Genomic DNA, 11,095 nt, shown 5'->3' on the forward strand with positions numbered 1-11,095 from the left:
ACACACACACACACACACACACACACGCACGCGCGCGCACGCACGCACACACAAACACACACGCACATTCACACACACACACACCACGTGCACCAGTATAGCGATTTGTCTTGTTCCAGTATTCAAGAACCTGAGGCAGGAGGATTGTCAGAAGTTTGAGGCCCAGGCTGGCCATATAAGTACCAGGCCAGGGGGGCTACTTACCTACATAACTTTGTTACTCCATGAATGGTACTTGCTTTCAGGCTTATTTATACTGGAATCACTGTTGGCTCTGGGTCTCTGAATTACAGGGCCGAAGACCTCTAGTCTTCGCCTTTACTGATTCCGTGTGTTCCACACAACAAGTTAGAGAGTCAACAGATTTACATTCTTAGTCATCTCTCCCATCTTCCATTCACTTTTTCACCTGTCATATTCATTGTCCTGGTTAGTTTTCTGCCAACTTGACACAAGCCGTGGTTATTGGGCAAAGGGAACCTCAACAGAAAATGCCTTCATCAGATTGGCTAGTGGGCGTGTCTGTGTGGCATTTTCTAGATTAATGATTGATACAGGAGGGCCCAACCCAATGTGTGTGGTACCACCCCAGCCAAGGTGGTCCTGTGTTATAGAAAAATTCAAGCTGAGCTAAACATGAGGAATAAGCCAGTAAGCAGAATTCCTTAGGGGCTCAGCCTCTGAGTCCCTGTTCTCAATCCTCTACATGATGGATTATAAACTGTAAGAAGAAATAAACCCTGTCTGGCCTGAGTTGCTTTTGATCATGGTGTTTATCACAGCCACAGAAAGTAAACTAGAACAGAATTCTGTAGCAGAGTGAGGTATCGCTATGACAGATCTGACCATGTTGTTTGGGGTAGGGCGGAGGGATGTGGAATTGTTTGGAACTTTGGGCTGCAAAGCACATTGAATACTCGAAGCTATCACAACATTCTACCTTTGAAATGGGGTTTCTCAATGAACTTAGAGTTAGGCAGGCAGCCAACCAGCCCCACAGATCCTCCAGTCTCTGCCTTCTACAATGTTGGCCATTATCTGGGTATGTGAGGCCATGTTTTACGTGGGTGCTGAGTTCTGAACTAGGCCATCATGCTTGCACAGCTAACTTTAGCCAAGCAGTCATCAGTGAAGGCTGCCTTACTGGCTGTGAAAAACCAAAACCAAAACCAAAAAACAGTTTTATTTGTATTTATTTACGTGTAAGGGTGCTTGGCCTGCATTTGATTGCACACCACATGTATTACCTTCAGTGGCCAGAAGAGGTCGTTAAATCCCCTGCAAGTGGGCGTACAGACAGTGTGAGCCCCATGTAGGAATCAAGCCTGGATCCTCTGAAAGAGCAACCAGTTCTCTTAATGGCTGAGCCATCTCTCCATCCTCTTCTGTAGCTTTTGCTTTTCCCCAAGCCCCGGTAACATTCTAGGGCTCAAATTCTGGTCTTTGTGTTTGCAAGTGTTACTTCACTCTCTCTGCCCAAACCACAGCCTTTCTGTCTGCAGCCTCCAGACTACGGGGTGTACCCAGCAACTTAGCAGGGAAGCTGTCCTCTTAGACTGGCTAAGTTCCTACTTGCTCCTGACAGAGAAAACAGGGCAAGGAGTACATTCAGAGAGACTTGAATTTCAGGCAGGCTCAGCCCGAACCTGAACGTTTACCCAGGACATCTTCCTCTCTGGGCCCATGGACTTACTGCTTCTCTTCACCATCAGCTCCTGTCTGGGTGTTCTAGGTGGTGGCCTGTGGAGAGGGGACACTGGGATGGTGCCATGTCACACATCCCAAGAGACAGTTTGGTCTCTGTGTGGCTGGCTGATCTAAAAATAGTTTCTGCTAATGAAGGGAGGGCTGGGGTCTGGCTGGAGTGGAGTGCTGGGCCCTATTCTCCTGTGAGCAGGTCCTGTCCTGAGCTCATCAGCTAAGCAGGTAATTATGTGCGTGCTTTGTTCACCGCACAAAGGGGCTCTCAGAGAACTTCCGAGAGGCGCCGCTTCCTGGCTGATTTGATTTTTTTTTTTTTCAGAGATGGAGTGTGAAAGTCAAACTGAACCTGCCTAATTGTGCCTGCGAAGGCAATTCAGAGAAGCTGCTCTGGGAAGGGAATCAGGACAATTAGCTCTGGGCTGTGTGGAGAAGGGACAAGAGCTCGCCATGGTGAATGTCAGCCTGTCCCTGGGGGAAGCAAAGGACAGCATTGAGAGAGAGCGAAGAGGTGGGTTTCCTGAGGCTGGGTTAGCACCCACATCTACGATGGGGGGGAGGGAGGGTAAAGGCGTGGGAGCCAAGGCCAGTCAGGGTTGGATGCCAGTGGCCACTAACACATCCCTGGAACCTCAGTTTCCCCGAGTCCCCAAATGAGCAACACACACACACACACACACACACACACACACACACACACACACACATGACCCCCCAAAATGGACCAGATGGAGTGCGTTCATCCCAGGCAGCGGTAGGCGCAAGGCCAGGGCAGATGGTGCCAACAGAGCCTTCTGCAAACCACAGCAGCTGTGAGCCTGGCCCTCCCATGCCCAGGCCCTGGCTCTCCCGTGCCCAGGAGCCTGGCCATGCAAGCCAACTGCTCTTCTCCCTATCTACCGCACTGTGCCTGGACCAGGGGAAAATGTTTCTAGTTCCTGTGACTCTTGGGGCTTCCAAGTCCAAGAGCTGAGAGCATTCGAATCTCGGGAAGGTCGAGTCTGCAGCCTGGAGACTGGCTTCCTCCCTTGATTCAGGGCTCCATCTGGTACCAAGTAGGTGGCAAATGCTTGTCCTTCCTATAGCATCAGGAAACTGAGGTCTATAAGTTCAGCTCCCAGACAATGAAGTACCTGCTCTCGTGTGTGTGTGTGTGTGTGTGTGTGTGTGTGTGTGTGTGTGTGTGTGTGTGTGTATTTTGTTATATTTTATTGTGTATGTGAATATGAGCACACATGTGCCTCAGCACGTATGTGTACGTGCATCAGAGGGTAACCTCAGGTATTGGCCCTCTCCTATTACCTTGAAACAGTCCCTTTTGCTGTTGTCTTTGGCTCGGATTCCCCTCCATCTCACTGTATGAGTGCAGGAATTACAGATGCTCATACTACTGTGTCCAGCTTTTATGTGGGACTGGAGACTTGAACTCCAGTCTTCACACTTGCACAGCACCCCTCCATGACCTCTGCATCAGCTCCTGTCTCCAGGTTTCAGCCCTGCTTGAGTTCCTATCCTGACTTCCTTTGATGATGAACAATGATCTGGAAGTGTAAGCCAGGTAAACCCTTTCCTTCCCAAGTTGCACTTTTTTTTTTTTTCTTGGTGTTTCATCATAGCAATAGTAATTCTAATTGAGACAGAGGCTATTGGTGAAAGTACAGCCTTGTAAACCAAGGAACCCCAACATTTTGGAGATGGCATTATTGTAGGATGACCACCGAGAACAACAGCTGGGGTTGGAGTGGAGCTGATCTGAGCCTAAACAACAAGCTGTGTGTGCTATAGAGGGCAGAGCTGGAGAAGTGAGGAGACCAGAAAATCACGAGCGAATCTCAGACAAGTGAGCTCAAACTATTGGAGTTTGGTTATGCTGTGTTCAGATTTTGACAGGGCCCTGGTTCTTCTCTCTTGAAGAAAGAAAGCATTCAATTTATTTTTGATTTTATAGGAGCCCACGGTTAAGAGACTTTTAATTTTAAAGGGCTTTGGATTTTAAAGAGACTGAATTTTTAAAGACTGGAACTTTTACAGCTTGATATGTTTATATTATAATGATGATATTAAAGTGTCTCTTAGGGAAGAACACAAAAGAAAAGGTTATGGCTTAATGATGCTTTGTGTGTCAAGTTTACAAGGGGTCTTTTGGGCAGGCTGGTTTGATGCCAACTTGACACAGCTAGAGTCCTCTGAGAGGAAGGAAACTGAATTGAGAAATGCCTTCGTAAGATCTGGATGAAAGACATTTTCTTAATTAGTAATCAGTGGGGGAGGGCCCAGTTTTTTGTGAGTGGGGCTATCCCTGGACTGGTGGTCCTGGGTTCTGTGAGGAAAGCAGGCTGAGCAAGCCATGAGGAGCAAGCCAGCAAGCAGCGTCCATATCTGCTCCTGCCTCCAGGATCCTGCTATCCATGAGTTAATGTCTTTGTTCTTGGATGATGAACAGTGATAGGGAACTGTAAGTGGAATAAACCCTTTCCTCTCCAACTGCCGCCCACTGCAAAAGGAAGCTTCTCTGACCAACGTTGAATGACTTTGAACAACTATTGAGAAGGCAGTTTGACAACGCATCCATTTAACAAAGCAACGCTAGTGTGCACACACACACACTCACACATATGGGGCCTATAATTGGGTAATACCAGCGATGTCTTTTCTTCTCCAGGGGACCTACATGAACCTTAGGGCACTATGAAATCCAGCCCTTCCTCTAGGGAGTACATTTTCAGGGCAGTTCCCAGCTTGCTTTCTCCACGTTCTACAGCCAATATGTGTTGTCTTTAGCAATAGGGCCTTACCATCTAGTTCTGGTAGGCAACCAAGAGCAATGGCAATAGCTTGTATTGTTTTGGAGACTCTGGAGGCTTCCCAGATCAATAACTCATAGGGAGGCAGCCCACACTTGCTTGGCACTGGTTCTTTTGTTTAATGACCCGTGTCTTCTGGGGAAAACATTGTCCACCCATGTACAGTACCTGTGTTCAAACTTTTTAAAATTATGTTTTCAAAATGAGTTTACAATGTAGCGGGTTTCCATTAGGGCTTTTCACATAGTCTCACTTTTGATTAATCCATCCTACCTCCTCCTCCTCCCCAGTTAGATGGTTGAGATGCTCATGGATGAAGAACCCCCAAGGCTGCTTATAAACATAGGTTGTGGGCTGCTGTGAGTGGGGCCAGAAAATGTAGGCCTGGAGACAAACTATCCTAGTTGGCTCTTCTGTTGCTATGATAAAACACTGAACCAATTGGGGAGGAAAGGGTTGTTTATCTTATTAATCTACAGTCCGTTACCGTGGGAAGTCAGTGCACAAGCTCAAGGTAGGAACCATGAAGGAATGTGAAGGAATGACGCCTACTGGCTTGCTTGCTCCCTATGGCTTCCTCGGCTTGCTTTCTTAATACAGCCCAGGACCATCTGCCTAGGAGTGGGTGGGGGTGGGGCTCCTCTACATTAACCATTAGCAATGCCCATAGGCCAGTCCAGTGGAGGCAATTCCTCAATTGAGGTTCCCTCTTTTCAGGTGACTCTAATTTATGTCAAAAATGACAAAACAAAACAAAAGCACACAGCCTTTTCTCAAATCTGAGGGACAGAGCTCCAAGGGAGATCCCCCAAATAGAAGCCCCACCCCCACCCCAATCCCTGCCAGCCACTCTGTGTCCAGCTGCCCACTGGATGTGAAGCCAAGCTATGTTCAGCTTTTTCAGCCAGCACAGAGGAACAGGCTGCACCCCATCACCGATGGCAACAGGGAGGAAGCTTCCCCAGCAGGCTTGATGGTAGGATCTCCTGGCTCCTGAAACAGGTTGCAAGTTCTGCCCACATGTGTCTGGCCACTGTTGGTTCTTGACTACCTTAATGTCATCTTTTGCACAGCTGTAGCGCTCCAGCAAAGACATCCCCTGATGTGGAGTGCTCTCACTGAATTCTGTGTGGTGCAATTTCTATAATGTGGGAGACAGTCCAAGAGCTCCACATGGGGACTTCTGTAGTCCTGGATCTGTGACTAGTTGCTCAAGCCTGATGGCTTTTTGGAGGGGGGAAAGGGGGCAAACCAAAGTGATAGAGGGCAGGAATGTTTCAGGGGCCATGTTTAACTCAAGACCAGTCATCTCTCAGGCTCCATCCTGCTATCCAGGCTCACTGCAGAGGAAAGAACCAATAACTCAAAACCTATGCAAAACAATGTATCGTTGCTCTGCATGTCTTGGGTCTGCAGGGCTTGAGCATCATTGCTGATGTGATCCTCTGCTGGGTGGACCAGGGTGGAGATGGATGAAGAGAAGAACAGCAGAGGACTGCTGGAGCAGTTGGGAGAGACCCTTCTCCAGGGAGACTGGTTGCTGCCTCCAAACTCTCAAGAGCTCTTCTGGAAAAGGTGAGCCTGGTTTCCTGGCTGAGCTCTGGGATTTGGAAAGTGGCATTGCTACTTGTGTCCCGCGAGCCTCCTCTGTGTTAAGACTTGGTGCAGTTTCTCAGACCATCTTTCTGTGTATAGGGGCAAGAAGGAAGCTGCCTTGGACCCCAGGTAGGGAAACCCTTACTGGAAACCTACTCTGAGGGAGGCAGGGAGAGGATTTGGGGCAGGCTGAGTGGCCAGGGGTTTCTCAGCCAGAGTTGTTAGCAGCTTTTCTTAGGTCCTCAAAGGAGGCTCTGGAAGCTCTTGGGGCTCTTTTGCCCCAAGCGTGGCAGGAGTGGCTGAAGCAGGCGGAGCTCTCTGAGGCCACAGCCTCCCTCTCACTGCCCACCTTCAAGAAGCTCTGTCTTAAAAGCCTTTCCAATAAAGCCTTGGAGACAACAAGCCCCATTTCCTGAGCAGAGCTGAACGGTTATTTTACACTTCATCTAATTGATTAAAATGACTCTTCTGAATTAACTGGGCTTTCCAGAGGAGAGCGGGGGAGTGAGATCCGGAGAGAAGCTGGCTGCCAGGCTGGACAGAGGCTTTTGTGAGGGATGGCCCCTCTGTCCCTGCTGTGTACAACTTTCTGTCTCCCACATCCAGTGTCTTGATGCCCTCCTTCAAAAGCTAAGGGCATCTTTGTGGGTCTCAGCCCTCAGAAATGGGACCGAGGATGATACAGCTGCTGGCCACTCCCTGCAGACCTCAAGCCTGTTGGCACACATGTGTCATACAGTTGCCTTGATTCTTTTACACTACTCCAGAGAGTCACTGAGACACTGATTGATAGAACGGACACTGAGGCCTATAGGTGGCATATTCACAATGTGGCCAGCTTGGGGCTGAGGCCAACCTGTTGATGGGAAGCCAATGTCCTGTTCACTCTCTGACTCCTGCCCCGAAGACATCGTCAAGGGAGTTCTCCTACACTGTGACTTTATTTCATGACCCTGAGATTCATAGCATCAATGCAACAGTTTCAAGACTTCGCACATGAGATCTTGTCCAGAATGACACCTGAATCAGCAGGTTTCAGCTTGCTGGAGGTGATGTCAATGTCACATGAACTGTCCTATACCCACATGTGACACCTGTCAGGCGATCTGTCATGATGTCCACGGTGACACACGCCTGTAACCCCAGCATTGGGAATGAAAGCAGGCCAACCTCACTTAGATAGCAAATTTAGGTCAGCGCTGAGCTATGCCCCCAAGTACCCCTAAAAGAGATCTATTGTGAGCAAGAACATACGTACCCAGAGTTAGTCTGACTAAAGTTATATTTTATTATGCTAGGGGTCATCACACAAAGCTCACACTCTAAATTCCTAAGCCAATCTCACTATGATTGCTCATCGGTGTGACTTATCTCAGCTGAAGGTCAGATCCAGGCTCTAAACCAGAAGTCTCTGGTTTGAGGGGGAGAATCTCTAGTCTCAGGGCAGATTAAGGTGGCATCTCTCCAGATGTGCAGAGCAGAGCATTGCTTTTGGTCTCTGCTTATATACTGTCCAGTGGGCATCATGGGGTTCTAGGCCTGCATCTGGTTATCAGGTACAGCCTTGGGTATAGTGGGGATCCTGACTATGCAATTTTTAGCAAGTCTAAATGGCATTTTTCACTATTCTATGATTTGTCACAGTCTTTCTGTGTCACAGCTATAACCCACACATCACCTCTTCTGTTTCCTCCCTGGGCCACCTGCTTCATCTTTTCCTCTCTCTCTCTCTTTTTAAGATTTATTTATTTTATGTATATAAGTACACTTTAGCTGTCTTCAGACACACCAGAAGAGGGCAACAGATCCCATTAAAGATGGTTGTGAGCTATCATGCGGTTGCTGGGAATTGAATTCAGGACCTCTGGAAGAGCAGCCAGTGCTCTTAACAGATGAGCCATCTCTCCAGCCCTTGGCTGTTCTCTTTTGTGAGGTGTGGTTTTATAGCACATGATTATTGTGTTATTGACTCTGGCCTTATCTTCTCCTCTTCTTCCTTTGAGACAAGGTCTCTCTATGTATCCATGGCTGCTCTGAGACTTGCTATATAGACCAGACTAGCCTTAAACTCACAGAGATCTGCCTGCCTCTGCTTCCTGAGTACAGAGACTAACAGTGTCATCTTGCCTTAGGTATCCCTGGGTCAGGCTCTGTGATAAGTGCTTAAAGGCCTGAACTTAAAATTAATGAAATGAGGGGAAGAGGGAAAACCAACTGTAGGAAGCAGGAGACATCCTCAGTGGAGCAGAAATAGACTGACTGGGGGACATCTGGACAGTTGTGCCTCCAAGGTCACCCTTGCCATGATCATAGAGGGTGTTGTGAGCCTGTCTTTGGGCCTGCAGGGTACGGGGGCTCATGGACACCTCCTCCCACCCAAGCCCTTGACTATGATCATGGCTGCCCATTGGTTTCTATACTAGGAAGGCAGGCGGGTGGCACACCATCTGGTGCATCTGTCAGTGTGCAGGTGAGGTAGAGCAGAGTCCTTCCTCTTGAGACTGCCCACAGTCCCCAGCCAGGTGCCCGTGATGGGGAAGATATTTTTGCCTTGTTGTCCTATACCTGTGTTAGTAGAAGTGGAGCAGTGACATTGGGACCAGTGTCCCCAGCCTGGCTGGCAGTGTCTCAGGCTGTGGTTTCCTCCTGGTGAATATTTATGACCTGCCTATCCCCATTCTCCAAATTGAAGCTGATGGTGGCTCCTTTGATTTCTTTCCCACACACAGCCAGGCGGCTGGCTGCCTAGGAGCATTTAATAAGCCCTTAGGCCAAATGTCTGCTCGCCCCAAGGGAGTGTCTCTAGGGCTTTCTTGCAGACAGCTCTCATGGCAACCTTGTAGGAAGGAAGGTTTTTTTTTTTCCTTTTGCCTCTTCCTGCTTGGGTTCAGTTTGGGGGCCTGAAAATCCAACTGAGGACAGAGGAACAGGAGAGAAACCAAGGTGTGTCTTTATTACCAACGGAGAGGTTAGGGGAAGATCAAGAGATGGGTTTATATTGCCTAATGTAGGAAAAGGCTTCTATCTGAAGACCAAAGGAGCAGGCTTTTAGAGAAGTGATGGGAGATAAGACTAGGATTTTCACACCAACCAAGCCCTCCCCATCTCTTTTCCAACGTCTTTGTTTCAGACTCCTTGCTTTACATGCAAAGGGTCCAGAAGCTTTAGCAAGAATCCTGTGGGAAACCAGGTATGGTGCTTCCTACCCAGCAGTTGGGAGGCTAAGGCAGGAGGATTGCCTTGAGTTCAAAGTCACCTGAGCTACATAGTGAGCTCTAGACCAGCCTGTGCTATGGAGTACGATCTTGTCTCCAAACCAAACGATAATAACAAAATAGTCCTGTGCAGTCAGGTCACCCAAGTCGCATGCTCCATACCCGATTAACTGAACTTACCTGATAGGGTCCTCCTCCATGCCCCCAGAGGACACCTGATCTCATCTGCCTGCCTGCCTGCCTGCCTCCACAAGAGTCTTGTTAAGCCATTTTAGCCAGAAGCCCTCAATCCTGATGTTTCCCCTAGTAATTTTCCATCACTGACCTTGATGTCGTCATGGCTATAAATCCCCACCTTTCTAGTTATTTAAATTTATCCTGCCCCCCACCCTGGTCTGTGTGTGTGTGTGTGTGTGTGTGTGTGTGTGTGTGTGTGCACTCCCCCTACCTGTGCATGCAGTTGCTCATAGAGGTCAGAAGAGGGTATGGGATCTCCCGGAGCTGGAGTTACAGGTGGTTGTGAACTATCTAACATAGATGAAAGGAAACAAAATCCATTTTTCTGCAAGAACACAAAACACTTTTTAAAAAAAGATTTATTTATTTTATGTCTATGAACACACTGTATCTGTCTTCATACACACCAGAAGAGGGCATCAGATCCCATTACAGATGGTTGTAAGCCACCATGCAGTTAGTTGCTGGGAAAGGAACTCAGGAAGAGCAGCCAGTGCTCTTAACTGCTAAGCCACCTCTCCAGCCCCACAAAACACTCTTAAAACACTGAACCTCCTATCTAGCTCTAAATCCGTACTTTTCCTTGTCTTGCTTCTGGCTGAGCTCAATCTACCCACTGCTGCAAGGTCCCATTACTGTGACCCCATGCCAATGTCAATGGTTTGTTTATTTATTATAGATGGGTTCTCATGTAGCCCAGGTTGGCCTTGAACTGGCTACGACCTTAGATTTCTGGTTCTCCTGCCTCCATCTGGAATCAGTGCTGGGCTTACAGGTGTGCGCCACTGTATCTGGTTTACGTGGTGCTGGGATTCAAACCCAAGCTTCATTCCTGCTCCTTTTTCTTCCCATCCGTCCTTGTTACTTCTCGTTGCTGTGCTAAATGCCATGACCAAGTTTGTTTTGACTTATGGATCTAGAGGGAGATTCCATAGTGACAGGGAGGCAGGGAAGCCAGCGGCCAGAGCAGGAAGCTGAGAGACCACATCTGCAGCTACACACAGGAAGCAGAGAGAGTGACCAGGATGTGAGTGAGGCTATCTCAAGGCCTGCCCCCAGGGATTTACTTCCTCTGTCAAAGCTGTACCTCCTAAATTTTCATAACATCCCCCCTAACAGCACCACCCACCAAGGACTAAGTGTTCAAATTCAAGGGCCAGTGTGGGACATCTCCTTCAGACTACCACACCATCTTCAAAGGTGTCACTAGAACATGGCCTTTCTCCCTTTTTCCACAGCAGGTACTAATGGCCTGTCTACCGTCTTCTGGTTTACATTTCCCTCAGAGGAGGCTTAGTAAGTTCCTTCTTGGCCTCCTTCCTGGGAGTAGCCAGGATGCCCTTTTCTTCAGAGAAAGGGGGTTTATGGACAGAGGACGCTCAAAACAAACAAATAGGACCACCACCATGACCAACAACAACAAAAAACCCACCACCACCACCAACAAAAAACCCACCACCACCACCAACAACAACAACAAAAAACCCACTACCACCAACAACAACAACAAAAAACCCACCACTACCAACAACAACAATAACA

The 11,095-nt window shown here is 48.2% G+C and overlaps 1 long non-coding RNA gene across 2 annotated transcripts in view; it reads left to right on the plus strand.

Moving 5' to 3' along the window:
• Window positions 1-2,029: 2,029 nt before the first annotated feature.
• LOC116080341 overlaps window positions 2,030-11,095 on the plus strand; it is a 48,629-nt gene continuing 39,563 nt past the window's right edge. For both annotated transcript variants that reach the window (XR_004114405.1, XR_004114404.1), the window contains exons 1-2: window positions 2,030-2,212; window positions 5,922-6,080. This is a non-coding gene — a long non-coding RNA (uncharacterized LOC116080341). The remainder of the gene's footprint in view (window positions 2,213-5,921; window positions 6,081-11,095) is intronic.

The sequence above is a fragment of the Mastomys coucha genome, unplaced genomic scaffold, assembly GCF_008632895.1.
Source record: "Mastomys coucha isolate ucsf_1 unplaced genomic scaffold, UCSF_Mcou_1 pScaffold6, whole genome shotgun sequence".
Lineage (NCBI taxonomy): Eukaryota > Metazoa > Chordata > Mammalia > Rodentia > Muridae > Mastomys > Mastomys coucha.